The sequence below is a fragment of the Vidua chalybeata genome, chromosome 13 (assembly GCF_026979565.1).
Source record: "Vidua chalybeata isolate OUT-0048 chromosome 13, bVidCha1 merged haplotype, whole genome shotgun sequence".
Lineage (NCBI taxonomy): Eukaryota > Metazoa > Chordata > Aves > Passeriformes > Viduidae > Vidua > Vidua chalybeata.
This window is the reverse complement of record NC_071542.1, coordinates 17,463,401-17,478,311: the sequence shown is the minus strand read 5'-3', so window position 1 is coordinate 17,478,311 and position 14,911 is coordinate 17,463,401. Positions and strand designations below refer to the sequence as shown.

The 14,911-nt window shown below is 48.4% G+C and overlaps 1 long non-coding RNA gene across 1 annotated transcript; it reads left to right on the top strand.

Moving 5' to 3' along the window:
* Positions 1 to 5,987: 5,987 nt before the first annotated feature.
* LOC128794817 (uncharacterized) lies at positions 5,988 to 7,284 on the top strand. The gene is made up of 3 exons (XR_008433275.1): positions 5,988 to 6,025; positions 6,118 to 6,239; positions 7,202 to 7,284. It is a non-coding gene; the product is annotated as an uncharacterized LOC128794817 (long non-coding RNA).
* The last annotated feature ends 7,627 nt before the right edge of the window (positions 7,285 to 14,911 follow it).

Here is a 14,911-nt window from a genome sequence, read left to right as displayed (position 1 = left end):
GAAATGGAGTTTATACTTTAATAACAGAGCTCATTTGCTGATCTCACATGGGATTCATGGCACAGCACCGATGGGCTTCCAGGGCAGCTTTGGGAGATCCAGCCCAGCTGCCACCCTGCACAGGACCAGTCACACAGCAACACTGCAGAAACTCCATCCAAGTGGTGCTGTACATTAACACATCATCATGTTTGTGCCTTGCCTGCAGTCAACATCTGATTGCAATTGTTGACCTGTTTGAACAATAAAACCTAGCTCTAAGCCTGGGGAGGCCAAAGGGCTTTGCATTAAGCAGGGCTATGGCAGTGGGTGGGAGGGGTGTAAGGAATGCTGTCATACATTTGGCTTGAAATGTTCCTGGTATGTGCCAATATCTCTCCTATAAATCCAGTAGGATTATATACTTACTTTGCCTATTTTGCATGTAGCCATTTGCTGTTTTTTCTCTAATTCCTAATCCCCATTTCTACCCAAGCCATTGCCCTTCCCTGTGAGCTCAGTTGGTTTTTTTTATTTAAGGCACCTCAGCCAAGGTCACTAAAGGCAGATGGGGTCAGATGGCTCCAGTGCTGTGGCACAGAAGGATCAGGAGGAAAGTAAAATCCCTCCTCTCCTCCTTGGAGGTCACTTCTGCCTCCACCAGCTCCACCTGCTCCCTTCACTCTCCTGGTGTCCACAGCAGCCTCAGCTGTCTTTTGCAGCAGGCTGGCAGCACCCTGCTTTCTCTGGAAGGAATTTTCCTTCCAAAATGTGACACACTTTATCCCCACATCAGCCCCATGTTCACAGAGTACCACTGAGGACTCTGCTCTCTGGTAGAGTGAAAACCAAATATTCCTTTGTGCTTTCCCTGACACCACATGGAACATTTCCATGGGGAAAGGGATGTTTTCTTCTTGCTGGAGAGTGTCAGTGCAAACACCAGTGTGCTGTGGAGTTCCAGGCGAGAAGATCCATGCCAGATGTGCTCCCATTCCATGCGCTCACACTTCTGATGGTGTCAGGAAGAATGGGATAGGATGCTGCTCTCCATGTGGCCTGGAATGGAGAAAAACACTCATTTTTCACCTGGAGAGCACTGGCAGCTCACCAGCCTGCAGGGCTGCCTCCACCACCCCGCAAACCACCAGCTGCTGAAGGATCACTGACAGCTTTCTGGAAGGTCACTGCACACTACAGCATCACTGGAGCCTTTCTGGAAACAGGGAGTGAAAGTACTTGGACTGCTGAGGGATTGGTGGAAAAGGGGAATCCTCTTACAGAGTCTTTCATGTTGCACCAAGATCAGTGCAGCCTGTCCAGCAAAATCAGACAAGCCATTCTTGGGTTGGACTTCATTCATTTTCTTAGAAAATACCTTATTTGAACATTTTTCAGTTTCCATTTCTTTCCCCAGCTCTGCACTTTTCCCCTTGATTTTGTCTCTGATGACAAAAGGACCCATCCAGACTGCAGCTTTGTTTGGCACCAAACTTCCCTCCTGAGATGATCACACAAGAAGTCTTTTATCACTCTGCGGGCTCTGAGCCAGAGCTGCTTGTGGTGGAAGTGGCTGGGACTGTAACCCCAGGGATGAAAGTCAAGCTTGGGCTGTCAGCAAGGGGACCTGCAGCAGTTCCCTGCCAGGACACATCAGAACTCCTGAGCCTGCTTCCTCCAGTGATGCTCTCATTCAGGAAAAGGTATGAAATCCACATCTAGACTGAATTTAAAGATTAGGTGTTGTTTAAAATAGAAATCCTGTCCAGAATCATGGTCTGATTCCATAGAAAATAACTATAAACTGAACCTCCCCTGCTCCCCACTGCGCAATAACAACATTTGGTTTTCTCACAGAGCTGGTGCCACCTGTGCTGTTTTTTTGGCTTCATCACTGTCAGCTCTGTTCCCTGCCCAGGTTTTTGTTGAGGAAGAAGGGCCCTGCTGGAATTCTGGAATTCTGTTCTCCTCAGGCATCATCACCCTGGAGCTGCTCTCAATCATGATTTCTTCCCCCCATCACATGACTGGCCAGCAATGCCCTGAGTAGGGGACAGTGACACTGAGCCCAAGAAATGCTGTCAGCCATGTTTCCCAGAGGGTAAGGAAGATTCCATCTCTTTCCTTTCTTCTTTTTTTTTTTTTTCCTAACCATGTTTTGCTGAAAAAACAATTTTAAAGGGGAAAAAGGAAAACCACATTATTGTGTAAGCAAGATGGAAAAGAGCTTTCTGTGGGTATTCATGTGCCATTCTCCCTGCAACAACAACTGTCTGCCTGTGGTGTGGCTGCCTGAGTGTTCAGCACGGGTGGTTTTGCAGCAGCTGTGTGCACAGAACCTTCCATCACAAGCTCTGTTCTCTGGCTGTCCCCATGGCTCAGTTTATTTGTGTGCAAGGCAGCTGAGAGGTTATCGAGGCTTCCCATCAGCTGTACAAACTCACAGCAGCACCAGCTCTGTGTGTGTCCCTTTCTGAGAGTTACACTTCGGGGTTAATCAGCTCTTGGGCAGCTCCTAGCAAAGATCTGGTCCTTCTGCTGTGGCTCTCCAGAGGAGTTGCTGCCTGTGCTTATGCCACAAGCTATGGGGGATCTGAAGCCATATGTGTAAGAAAGAAAAAGTTTATTTAGTTGTTTTCAGCCTCCCCATAGAATGGTTCTAAAAGCAGAAGTATCCTTCACTAGGGAAAAAAAAAAGGTAAAATTGACAAAAACACCCTCATATTTGTCAAAATTTTTGTAGATGTTTTTGAGGGTATCACTAAATCTTGCCAGGCACCTCCCTTTTCTCCCCTGCCTTCTCCAAATGCTTCCATTTTTGGCTAAAAAATTCCAAGTTTGGGATTTTTGGACCAACAATGTCAGCCAAAACCCAGGCTCTCTTCTCTTAATTTTTCCACTTAATTTTTCAACTATCTTCTGGCACAGCAGAAGCACTGTTTTGATGGAAAGTTTTTCAACCAGCTCTGCTCATTAATTTCTGCCAGCAGTCACAGAACAGTGCATCTTGCAGAAGAAGAGAGTGTCTGAAGGGCCCAGTGTGAGGCAGGAATGAGTAACTCTCCTCTCCCAGCTCTGTGCCCCAGCCAGCTCCCTGCTCCTAATGAGAGACATCTTTCTAGAGAGGTTTCCAACCTAAATCTCTCTTGGCAAGCCAGCTCAGTAATTCAGGTACTTTGCCAGGTTAGAGGAAGATGTGGGTGGGCATGGAAGGATCTCCTCTGAGCAAAGGACCCTGGGACTCTGAGGAGCCCCATTGTCCATCTCTTATCTGCTTGGACTCATTTTGGACTCCTCCAGGCAAGCACCAGTTGGCAGAGAAGGGTGGGGAGGTGGGGCTGGCCCAGCTCCCTTTCAAAGTGAGTTCCAGAGTGCTTTAATGGTGATGTTCAGATACACCAGCAGCTGGGCCAGGCACAGCCATGAGCTGTCTCCATGGAACCCTGAGATCTGCAGGGACAAGATCCTAAAGTGGCTGCTGGGCTGAAATGGCACCAGTACATCCCTGCTGTGTGTCTGTTGCCCATCTGTCCGCAAGGAAGGGATTTTTTACACTGAGCTCAAGGGAAGCCTAGCTCCTCTCATTTTTGGGTTCCTGTGATAACAGGAACCTGGGAGGCAAAGAAGGAGGATGTTCTTACAGAGTAGCCAAATTTCTCAGTGTTTGGCCTCAACAGCCAAAGGAGCATCTGCCCACTGGCTGCATGGACAGTCTCCTCAGGGAAAAGCCATCCGTCCACAGTCCCTGACGTTCGCAAAGTGCTCTGAGATCTTTCAGTGAAAGACCTTTTAGATGTGCAAAGGTTTATAGCCCTTTTCTGACCGTGGCTGATTTTAGAGGGTTAACTTAGGAACAGGAAATACAGTGACTAAAGGAAATCCATTAATATTAAATCCTACCCTTTGCCAGATTGTCCTGTGTTATCTTTGCTCTTTCATGAAATATTTTCCAGTTTTCCTCGCAGGGCATTCCTTACAGGGGCAGCAGCTAAGGAGCTGTAACTTGGCACATCTCCACCTGCTTTTCTGTAGCAGTGCACATTTGTGCTCTGGGATTTGAAGAATTTCCTTTGCCTCTAGAATTGATATGCAAACAGTCAGCTGTACAGACATCAATCTGTCCAGTAGACATGCCGTGTGACCTAAGGAATAATACAGGTGGTCAGCACCATGCTGGTGACTCCTGAATTTCTGGAGCAAGCAGAATCATTTTCCTACATCAAGAAGATGGGAGGTCCTGTATACACCCTCGAGTCATCTGCTGTGCTTGACTGATCACGAAACACCCACCAAGATTTCCCTAACAAAGTCCTTCATTTCATCCAAGGAAAGCAAAGCTTTTCAGGAAATGAGAGATGTGACCTTGCCACCTCACAGACAGCTCGGGGGTCTCAAGATGCTATCTCAGCAGAGGGATGCTCATGCCAGAGCAAACGTAGAGCCCTGTGTGGTCAGTGCACAGCTCTTCCAGCATCCCTTCCTTCATCAGCTCTGTTGTGGTAAAAACAGAAGTGGGCAAACTTAGTCTTCTCCTGCCTGTTTGCTGTGCTGCTGTAAGTTCCACTGTGTTCAGGTGCTGCTTGTGAGCAGGAGTGGAATGAGGGATGTTAAGACTGGGAGAGATGAGTGTTGATAGTTGAATAACCCAGCTCAAACCACTTCCCCCTCTCTTGATTTCATCACAGCCAAAAGCTGTGCTTGAGCTGCTGGGCACCCTGTGGGCACCTAAAGCCTAAGGGGAATTTTTAAGAGAGAAAGAAATGGCTCCAGAGAGCCCCATAACTCTAAGCAAGTTGTTCTCTAGGACAGTCACAGTTTCTGTTAAAAATAAGTCTTTCATTTCTTATTGATACTTCTCAGGCTGCAAGGAGAGCCATTCTTCTGCTGCTGGAGGCTCTAGCTGCAGACACAGCCTTGGAAGGGAAGTTTGCTCTCATGGCTACGGCAGAGGAATGGGAAGCACGAGATCTGGCATGAGTGCTGCTCCCATTGAAGCCAGTGGGATGTTTGCCATTGGCTTCAGGGGAAGCCAAGATTTCAGTCTGCAGCCAGATTTGTTGGTGTGCTGTTCTATCCTGAGAGCAGGAGCAGAGAGGGTTCTTGGTTTCCTGATAAAGCTCTTGCTGCCTCAGCTCCTCTGCTGCCTTCTCACCTCACACTGGCCCCTCCTTGCTTTCAAATCTTAGGCCTCTTTCAAATCCTTGATGAAAAGACTGGTGCGTGGTTTGTGCCTGTGGTATTGTCCCATGATTGCAGCTCTTGGACATCCTCTCCACTGGGGGAGGATGTGCTAGACAGTGCTAGAGAGGGGCATGAGGCAATTAAAGCAACAGGACAGGCTGGGGTAAGAGACTTAGATGAATTAACACCTATGGAATTTTCTGCAGGTCAATAACTGTGCCTTCTTCTCTAGGCAGCAACTTGGATCAGCTCTAGAATTACCTCTGAGTGGTTCAAGAGAGCCTGGAGACATTGTAAAGGTGGTCCAAGGTGGGCTTCCCTGCTTCACACCTTCACACCAGCATGGACTGTTGGGAAACTTGATCATTTAAACAGCCTGTTTCCTCATCTCCCTCTTTCAGGGTTAGGTGGGAGCCAAGTTGTGTTAGTGATGAGCGGTGGTGCTGTGGTGCAGGTACTCATGAGCCTGTTAGTGAACCTTTCCCAAATTACACTGATCCCTCTGCCAGCCCAAAGGCTGCTGTGCTGCTGTAGTGACATAGGTGCTAATCAGTGCATTATCTAGAGCTCCACAATGTTTGCACACCCAGCAGCCACGTTTGGGCAGGGTTGGTGCCCTCCTCTCAAAATCAGCTGAGCTAAGTGATCACAGAGTCAATCAAGATTCTACCAGGCAGCCCCAGCTTGGTCTGTATAGGTCCAAGCTGTTTTTATTTGAGTGGACACATGGTGGATCCTCTATATGCCAAGGAAAAGAAACGTTGCAAATAATTCTTGCTCTTCATTTTTATTTCTCCCCGATCAGGACGGCTCGCTCTGTTCATCGTGTGGGATTGGTCTCTGCTGCCCCTTTCAGGGAACATCTGTAAGCACATCACATCTGTAAAAAAAAAAAAAAAGGTAGGAAGGTTTATCTGCTGGACCAAGAAGTTGTCCTGAATTTCCTCACCTCTCTAGATGCCTCATGTTTGATGCCTCAGCTTCTGCTCCTGGCCAGCCACAGCTTGTGTTCTCTGGACACCTGGGACCTGATCTCCTTTGACACTTCACAGAGAGCAGCTGCTGGGAGAGACTTTCTGGTGAGTTGAAACCATGGTGATGTATTTTGTCTCCACAAACAAGGAGTTGCAAATGTAGGTGTTTAAAGCTGAGATAATGATCATATAGAGATCCATAGCTAAGAGTTTTACTGTGATTTTGTCCAGAAAGTTGAATCAAAGCTACCCAGAAGTTCAGCTCTGGTGCAGGAGCGCACCCCGGTGTTACCTCTTTAGGCACAAAGATTTTTACAAGCAAAAATACTCTTTGTTCTAATAATAAATAGGGAAGAACGGGGAGGAAAGCAAAGAGAAACCCAAACAATGCCATATTCTCTGCTGACTGCTTGGCTTAGCTCTGCAGCACAATTTCCCATCTCTCTTCCACATCATTCTGAGATTCTTCCCCAAAAGGGTCTTATCAGTAGATAAGTGGCTGCCTCTGAGCCAACTCCTTTTCTTCTGGTTCAGTGGCTGGCACGATGTTTGCATGAACTCTAAACCATCAACTTGTTGCTCTCTGATTTTCTTTGCTGATATGATCCCCACCAGCTCTCACATTTCCTAGGGCAAGCACAATCAAGCACAATCAAACAAAACTAATCAGAATAAACAGAATTAGTGCTCATTCTTTCTTAACAACATTCCTGTAGGGGTTTTTGTCTCCCTTAGCAAATTCAATCCAGCTCCTTTCTCTCGTGTTAATTCACTGTAGCTGCTTCCACAGGCTCTGGGTTACAGGTAACAATGAGAGGAGAGGATTGTGCTTTGCTTTGAGCAAGAGCTCAGCATTTGTGTGTTTTGCATTTTAAGGAATGGGGTGAGGTGGGGGTTACTTGATCCACTTCCCACTGATTCTCTGTGGTATTCCCTCTGCTGCTGGTGATGTCCCACCTGGGAATACAAAAGATGACACTTTGCACCTTTCATCTGCTCATGTGTCCCTTTAATTCTTCTAATGGTTCCTCTTCCCTTTTTTTTTTTTTTTTTTGTCTCATATACAGGCTCTGATTCTAGCACTCCTAGCACAAGGTCCTGGGATGGCTTTCCCAGGATCCTGGCAGATCTGAAGGCCAGGCATCATGGCCAGTATTGCTCCCATGCACCCACATCCCACATTGAGGGTGTCCTTGTGGGTGTGACCCTGGAGCCAGCTTCTCATGGAGGACACCACAGTGAGACTCCCTTCTGGCAGCCAGGCCTTGGACCTGCAAAGTCTTCCCTGTGTGGTTGGTGTCTTTGACCATTCCCTGGGACTGTTTCCTGAAGAGGAAGAGCAGCATTTGGCCCTTGGCTTTTAGAAAAGTTTCCTAACACCAACCTCAAAACAAATGGAAACACTTTCCTCCCCTTTCAGACCAGGACAAAGACTGAGGGTGAGGTTTTAAGGCTAATGAAGCTTTTGGTGTCTTTTTTTTTTTTTTTTTTCTTTCTCTAAGCTGAGGACATCCCTGGCACTATGATAAAAGCCCCCGCTGCCCACTGGGGCTCCTCTCCTTGTGGTGAACGTGCTCCTGAAAGACACAAAGGTTTCCCCAGAAGCACATTCCCATTCCATGGCTCCAATTAAAGATTTTCTGTGTTTGTTGCTAACAATGTTCTTCCTTGCCTTTGGCTCAGCAGGAACCCGATTAGTGACTTCCCAGGGTCCTTGAAACCCAAGGGAATTGATTTGCCTTTAATTTTGTCCAAGGTGATACTTAGGGGAACAGCTGGGACTATTGTAAAGCAGCTTCTGGCAGGGAAGAGTCCCAGCAAAGCATTAACCAGTGAAAGACACGGCCCTGCTCCTCTTCCTTTTCCTTACAACAGCTGGATTTGGCCAGCTGTGCTTTGGTGGTACCTGGTGACCACACTGTGTCACTTTGCTGCTGTTCACAGCTTTTTTCAGTGTTTATTGACAGCCAGACACATCCTTCATTTCTTGATGGATGCTCATCCCAGCTTCCCAGGATCTGGGCTGTCGTGACATGCCAACATGTGCAGCCTTGGGTGAAGCAGTGCATTGCCCTGTAACTCAGGGAACCACTGTGCAATAGGAACACAATAGCACTGCCTGGCTGGGGATTTTTAAAGCACTTGGAGCTCCTTGGAAGGACCAGGGTAGGTACAAACCTGTTCTGTTACTCTGTGGTTAAAGGCTGGCTGAGATGATGGTTTGAAGTGAAAACAGCAGCCAACAGAGCAGCTCACACATCCCTAGAGATGGTCACTTCATGGTTTGGGGCATTTTCAGGGGCTACTTCACTTCCCAGGGACTGGAAAGGCTGAGCCAGTTTGGGGCTGGGACCCCTCTGCAGGGCTGTGTGCAGGACACGAGAATTCCATCAGGGCCATGCTTAGCCTTAGCTTTTGCTGTAACAATTACAAGTGATAAAATATCAGTTTTCTCAATTTGCCTCCCCACAAGTTGGTTTAAAGGGAATGAAGGCAGATCCTGCTATAGCTTAGTGCATTACAAGCCAACTCAAATGACTCCCCACTGTCTTTTCATCTCCATGAGACTTTTAATGCCCTAAGTCTTTGCATGTCCTGGCACACAGCCCAATTGAAGCATGAGCTCCAACAGAAGTTTTACATTTAAAGCTGTTCTTTTGGCTTCAGAAATTTGCAGATTGAGGCTGAGAGAAGCAATTCAGCTGTTTACTTCCAGATCTCCACCAGCCCTGCTGTGCTCTTGCCCTCGCCTCGGTCAGAGTTGTGTTAACAGCATTTTCCAATTAAAGTAGCAGCCTCAGTTACAGAAAATGCTTTTCCTATCTGGGAATGTATCTGATTTTACTCTTTTTAAATTACTCATGGAGCACAGGGGTGTTTTGTTTCCCACCCCTTATTATAATTAATCCATCATCATTTCTGGTGACAAGGTTGGCTTTTGTTGAATTTTTTATTTCTTGCCATTTCCATCAGCTGTGCCAATACCACTCAGACTCCACATTACTGATGATGGGAGACTGATGTGAGCAATCAGGCAAATATCAAGTGGATGAGCAATTCCTGAATTTCTGCTCACTCAGAGCAGGAAAAATGACACCTATCCTGGAGATAGCCCTGCCAGAAAATCTTAGAGCCATGCTGTGTAAATTGTAGCCACTTCCCTGTCTGAAATAGTTCTGCTCTGAAAACTTGGCTTTCATGACCTCCACAGCCAAGATCAAGGCTTCTTCCTGTTACCTGAAAATTCCAAGTCTCCAAGAGAATAAATGGTAGCAGTTGAAACCTTCATCTTTCTTCACAGTGATGAGGTAAGAGCTTCTTTTTTGTCCTTCCCCACTGAAAGGGACGTGCTGGGCCCCATCCTGCCTTGGTGCAACGAGCTCAGCAGGGCTTGTCCTCTGAGATGCAGTGGGATCTGACTCTGGGATTTTTACTCCAGCCAGTTTTCCATAGTGGACAACATTGTGACTGTCTTCTGGCTGAACATGGCTTTGAACATGAGCATGGCAGTGCTTGGGCTGGGCCTGCAGGACCTGGGGCAGGACCAGGTGCAGTGACAAAATCCCAGGATCCCAGTGCTGACATCCTGTCCCAGGAGGCCACAAAGCCCCAACGACATCCTTCTCCCAGAGTGTGGGCAGCTGCAGCTTGTGCCCACCACAGTGACCCTCACACCTGGGAGCGCCTGGGTTCTTCAGGACCCTTGCAAGGATGCTCCAACCACAGACTCCCAGACAAGGAAGCAAAGCCTTCTGCTGCCCCCACGTGTTGCTTGCTCATTATTGTTGCCACACACCAGTAAAGACCTGGGAACATTATTGGGAAGCGTGAAAGAGGAGCCAGCACAGTCATGCAGATCTGGAGGTCAGGGATCTTGCTTTGGAAGGCTCTTCTGTTCCTCCCTCAAGCTCCGGGTGTTCCTTGTACTCAAAAAACTGCAAAATCAGATGGGGCCTTTTTGGAAATGAGATGATCTGGAGGCAGCAAAGCACAGAGGTGTCCTGGTCCCACCCAGGATGTGTGTGAGCCCTGGGAGCCGGCCAGCGATGCCGAGCGATATCGGATACGGCACAGAGCATCCAGGAGTCTTGGCTCAGGCCACGAGGAGCACAGAGCAAGAGACAGCTCTTGGCAGGCTCAGCTCACATGATAAGGTCATTGGAAAGACAAGTGATGCTTTCATCAACCTGCCTCTCCCCAGAATCAGCACCAGCTCAAGCAAGGGCTCACTCTGTGCTCCTGTAATATCCTGTGCTCCATGTAATGCCAAGGACAAAAGCTTCCTCTCAAATAGGTTGAAGCTGCTTTTCCCAAGTCCCCAAGTCCCATCCTTCCTGGCCCTGTCAGGTTCCAGTTTTGAACCATTGAACAGCCCCCCTTGGAAAGGTAATTTTCTCTCTGGATCAGTGGCACCTCTCAAGCTGAAGGGAGAGCAGGCTGTAGTTGCTGGCTCTCTGCTGCTTCCCAGCAGTTAGAATTAGGGATCTTGTGGTTTTGTCCTTTGTTGGGGTAGCACATGCTAACTATTCTGGAGAGCATCAATCCCAAAAGCTGCCTGAAGCCTGGGCTGACAGGTTGGTAGTAGCAGCCAAGCTCTCTCATGGAACCAGTTTGTGGCTGGGGGAGGTCCCAGAGCAGTGTTTCTGACCATCCCCAGCACAGCTCCTTGGAGTGGTAGGGCTGGCTCTTTGCCATCCTTTCACTGAGAGCCTTTTTGGCATGGCACCATGAAGAGATGGGCCATGGAGCAGTTCCTCAGCTCAGATTGTCCACAGGCTGCCCTAGACACTGCCTGGAGCTCTCTGAGAACGTCTGAAGGGAGCAGCACTCGCTGGCAGGGCTTACGTGCTCCGACAATTGGGGATTGCAAACACATGCTTCAGCTATGCAAGAAATCCTTGACTTGTTCTGAATGCAATTCTGCCTGGGTTTCTTCCCAGGAACATTCCTGTTCTTCACAATTTACCAGTTGCAGGAAGGGAGAAGGGGGAGGAGGGGTTTTAGGAGTAAGGGAGAGGAAAGGGAACAAATCTCACGGTGCTTTCCCTCGCCAAATTTCTCCAGAAGGACAGGGTGTGGAGCATGGACTCCAGAGTCTGGGACAATCCCAAGAAAATATGAATTACAAAATTAAAACCACTTTTAATTAGTCGTTTGTTTTTATGGAAAGAATAAATCTGTTCTTCTGAAGTAATTCAGTGCCTGCTATCACACACACCAGGCAGCCCCTGCCAAATGGAGCTGTGTGATAGAAGGCAAGCCCAGAACAAGGGCTCTGAGCAGAGACACCTTATCTCCTCCAGGAGACAGCAGTGCCATTCAGATCTGCATTCTGCTTCCCCAGATAAAAGTCCCACTCCTGAGTCACTGCATATGTGAGAGAGTTTCAAATGTAGTCCCCGTAGGTGGGAGTGATTTGATGTCTGAGATGAATGATGAAGCTGGGCCTTTATTGTCACACCTGCTCTGCTCCAGACAGGAGAGGAAGCATGAGAGGGTGGAGGCAGGAGCTGTTTCTGCCCTGGGAGAAGCCAGAGGTGCAGGGTACCCAGCTCCTCACACCCTGACTCCAGGTGACAAGTCCCTCTTCTCATGGAGGGACACAGTGGCTGTCACCTGCCGGTGGGGCTGGGGTCACACTGCAGTGGCTGGGGGAAGGCTCTACCCAGGCTGGCCCTGAGCAGGGATGCCCCTGCAGGGAAGGTGTCACACAGGCTCTGTGCTCCTTTCCAGGTGTCACCACCTGAACCATCAGCAACTTCCTGCAGCCGAGACCCTTCCAGGGCAGTCAATTCCAGGACTTGTGCTCCATGGCACTCTGGGAGCTGCTGAGCTACACAAGCTCCAAAGGGAGAAAGCCTTCAAAGAGACAAGGTGTAACCTGATGCTACCAAACTTGCACTCTGAGTAACCTCCACAGCTCAATTAAGTATTTACCTATAATTAATTTAATTTAGTTGAGGTTTTCTCTGCTGTGTTGGGTGCCTACTGTATCAACCTCTTAAAATTATGGCTGTGCAGTACCCACATAAACTGAGTCATTCCAGGTACCAGGGAGAGGTTTATTTTGTTGTATTTGGCTCGTGCTTCTGACTTAACACAGGGGTGACTCCACTAAAATTGGTTGTGCTGCATTAGTCCAAAGCAGAGCCCAGCTTTTATTCATTGTTTGCAAGAGAGGCATCATAATTTCTATAATGCCATGTCCAGAGTATGAGTGGGGTTTGCTCCAGCTGCCTTCCCAGTCTCCCACTAGGGAACAGTGAAATGAAAGCAAAAAGGAATATTCATCTTTTTCTCTTTTTGTGTGTATAATTCAGAAATACCAGCAGATTCCTATTGCCTCACAGCGCTGTATAGGAGCCTTTCCCAGATATCTGCTAAACTAAACAGGAGTGATGGGTTCATGTCAAGAAGATGCTCAAGAAATTTTTCCTGAAGTTCCTTGTTTCCCAAGGGTGGAGAGCAGCCTGTCACTGAGTGAGAGGTTTTATTGCACAGCTTAGAATGCAGCTGAAAGAGAAGAACAACACAGGGAATGTGTGTCTGACACTTCTCACACTTCTCAAGTGAGCCTGAAGAAAGAGGGACAAATCCCAAGTGATGAGGAAAACTGCAATTCTGGGTGTGAGCAAGAGCTCCCAGGAATCACAGGAACACAGGAGAGGAGCCCTGTTCTAGATTATTTGGAGATTCCCAGCCAAGACCTTCATGAAAGTTTTGATTCTTTATCACAGAGATTAACTCTGGGAAGCAGCTGGCATGGATGTGAATTCCAGCTGGTGCCCAGCACCATGGACACACTGCTCTTTGGATTGAGTGCAAATGAGCAGACTCAGTTCTGTCACCCTCTGCGTTGATCTAAGGGCAGGATTCTTCCTGAAATTCAGGGCACAAATGACCCTTGTGTTGGTTGAGTGTAGATAGTAACTGAACCACTGAGCTCTCAGACAGACTCTGCTTGTTTGGGGCTCTGCAGCTCTCACAATCTGTCTGCTAACTACAAAAATATTCCAATTATTTGGAATGATGACATCACCCCTGCAATTGACCCAGATCTAACATCAGCACTCCCACAAAACAGTTATTTCTTGTTCAACACTATTGAGGACAGTAATCCAGCCCAGACTGAGCCCTGTCAGCAAAGCCTGGTCGATTCCCCCACATTTCCAGCATTTCCTCAGCAGTTTATTTTCCAGGTTCGACAGGTTACCCTGAGTAACCTGGATCTGTTTGACAAAACGTGATCATTGCTTGTAACTTTTGAACCTCAGTAGTCACAGAGGGGCTCCAAGTGGCTCAAGAAAGGCATTTTGGCACCTTTTGTCTACTCCTCATGCTTGTAAAGCCCTCACCAGCACACTAAATCCATCATCTGTTGGGACAGAAAGCTGCCCGAGCCCAAAGTCATCTGTTCCTGGGATGATCTGGCCCAGGGATGGAGGGAGGGAAATCCTGTGACCTGCTGGGAGATGGGGAGCTGGCTCAGCCACAGTCCTGCCTGGCCACTCTCCCACCACCCTTCCATCCCTGCCAAAATCCCTCAGTCACATGAAGGTGTGTGGGCAGGTAAGAGCTGTGAAGAACAGCTGTTGCTTAAAGAAATTCTTGTTGCTTGAGGAGCCTTCTTTCCTCTCAGTGTGTCACATTTACCAGCTGATGTATCGAATCCGGGGGTAGCCAGAGCTGGGGTTGCACAGGGGAAGGCAGAGGGATGGCCAGTGACTGCACTCAGCTTTAATTTCACTTAAAAGCAGGTTTGTCCCTCACCTTTAGGGCACAGAGCAGCCAGACCCCGGGCTGAGCCAAACCCCAGGCTGTCCCTGCAGGAGATCTTCACCCGTGGGCACCTGGGGGAGTGCCTGCTTAATTCTGACAGCTGGCAAGGAGGACATCCTTTCTCCTGCCCCTGCACCCCAGAAAAGCTTTGAATGTGGAACTTGCTAGCAGTGTGTCCTGAGCTTGTTTTGTAAAATCAGCCATGAGTCAGGGTGGGCCAAGGCAAACACTGCAGTGTGGAGCACAGCTGGTCAGCTCTGCAGACACAGCAGAGAGGAGAAATACGGACACATTGTAAAATTGACATATTGTAATATTGACATATTGTAACGTTGACATACTGTACCATTGACACATTGTAATCTGTTATTACATACTGACAGTGAGATGTTACTGAGACATTGAAATCAAATGGAGATGTTACTGTAACACAGGGCTCTGCAGGTGTGTGACAGGACCCCTTGTACCCGTGTGTGGCGTGTCCCGGGGCAGTGACACCTCGCCCATGGTTGTACAGGTGTGTGATGTGACCTGTTGTTCAGGTGTGTGACATCACCCGTCGTTGACGTGTGCGACCTGACCCATTGTACCGGTGTGTGACGTGTCCCGGGGCAGTGGCACCTCACCCGGGGCTATGCAGGTGTGTGATGTGTCCGTCTGTTCAGGTGTGTGACCCGACCTCTGTTCAGGTGTGTGATGTGTCCGTCTGTTCAGGTGTGTGACCCGACCTCTGTTCAGGTGTGTGACCTGGCCTCTGTTCAGGTGTGTGATGTGTCCATCTGTTCAGGTGTGTTCAGGTGTGTGACCCGACCTCTGTTCAGGTGTGTGATGTGTCCGTCTGTTCAGGTGTGTTCAGGTGTGTGACCCGACCTCTGTTCAGGTGTGTGATGTGTCCGTCTGTTCAGGTGTGTGACCTGGCCTCTGTTCAGGTGTGTGATGTGTCCGTCTGTTCAGGTGTGTTCAGGTGTGTGACCTGGCCTCTGTTCAGGTGTGTGACC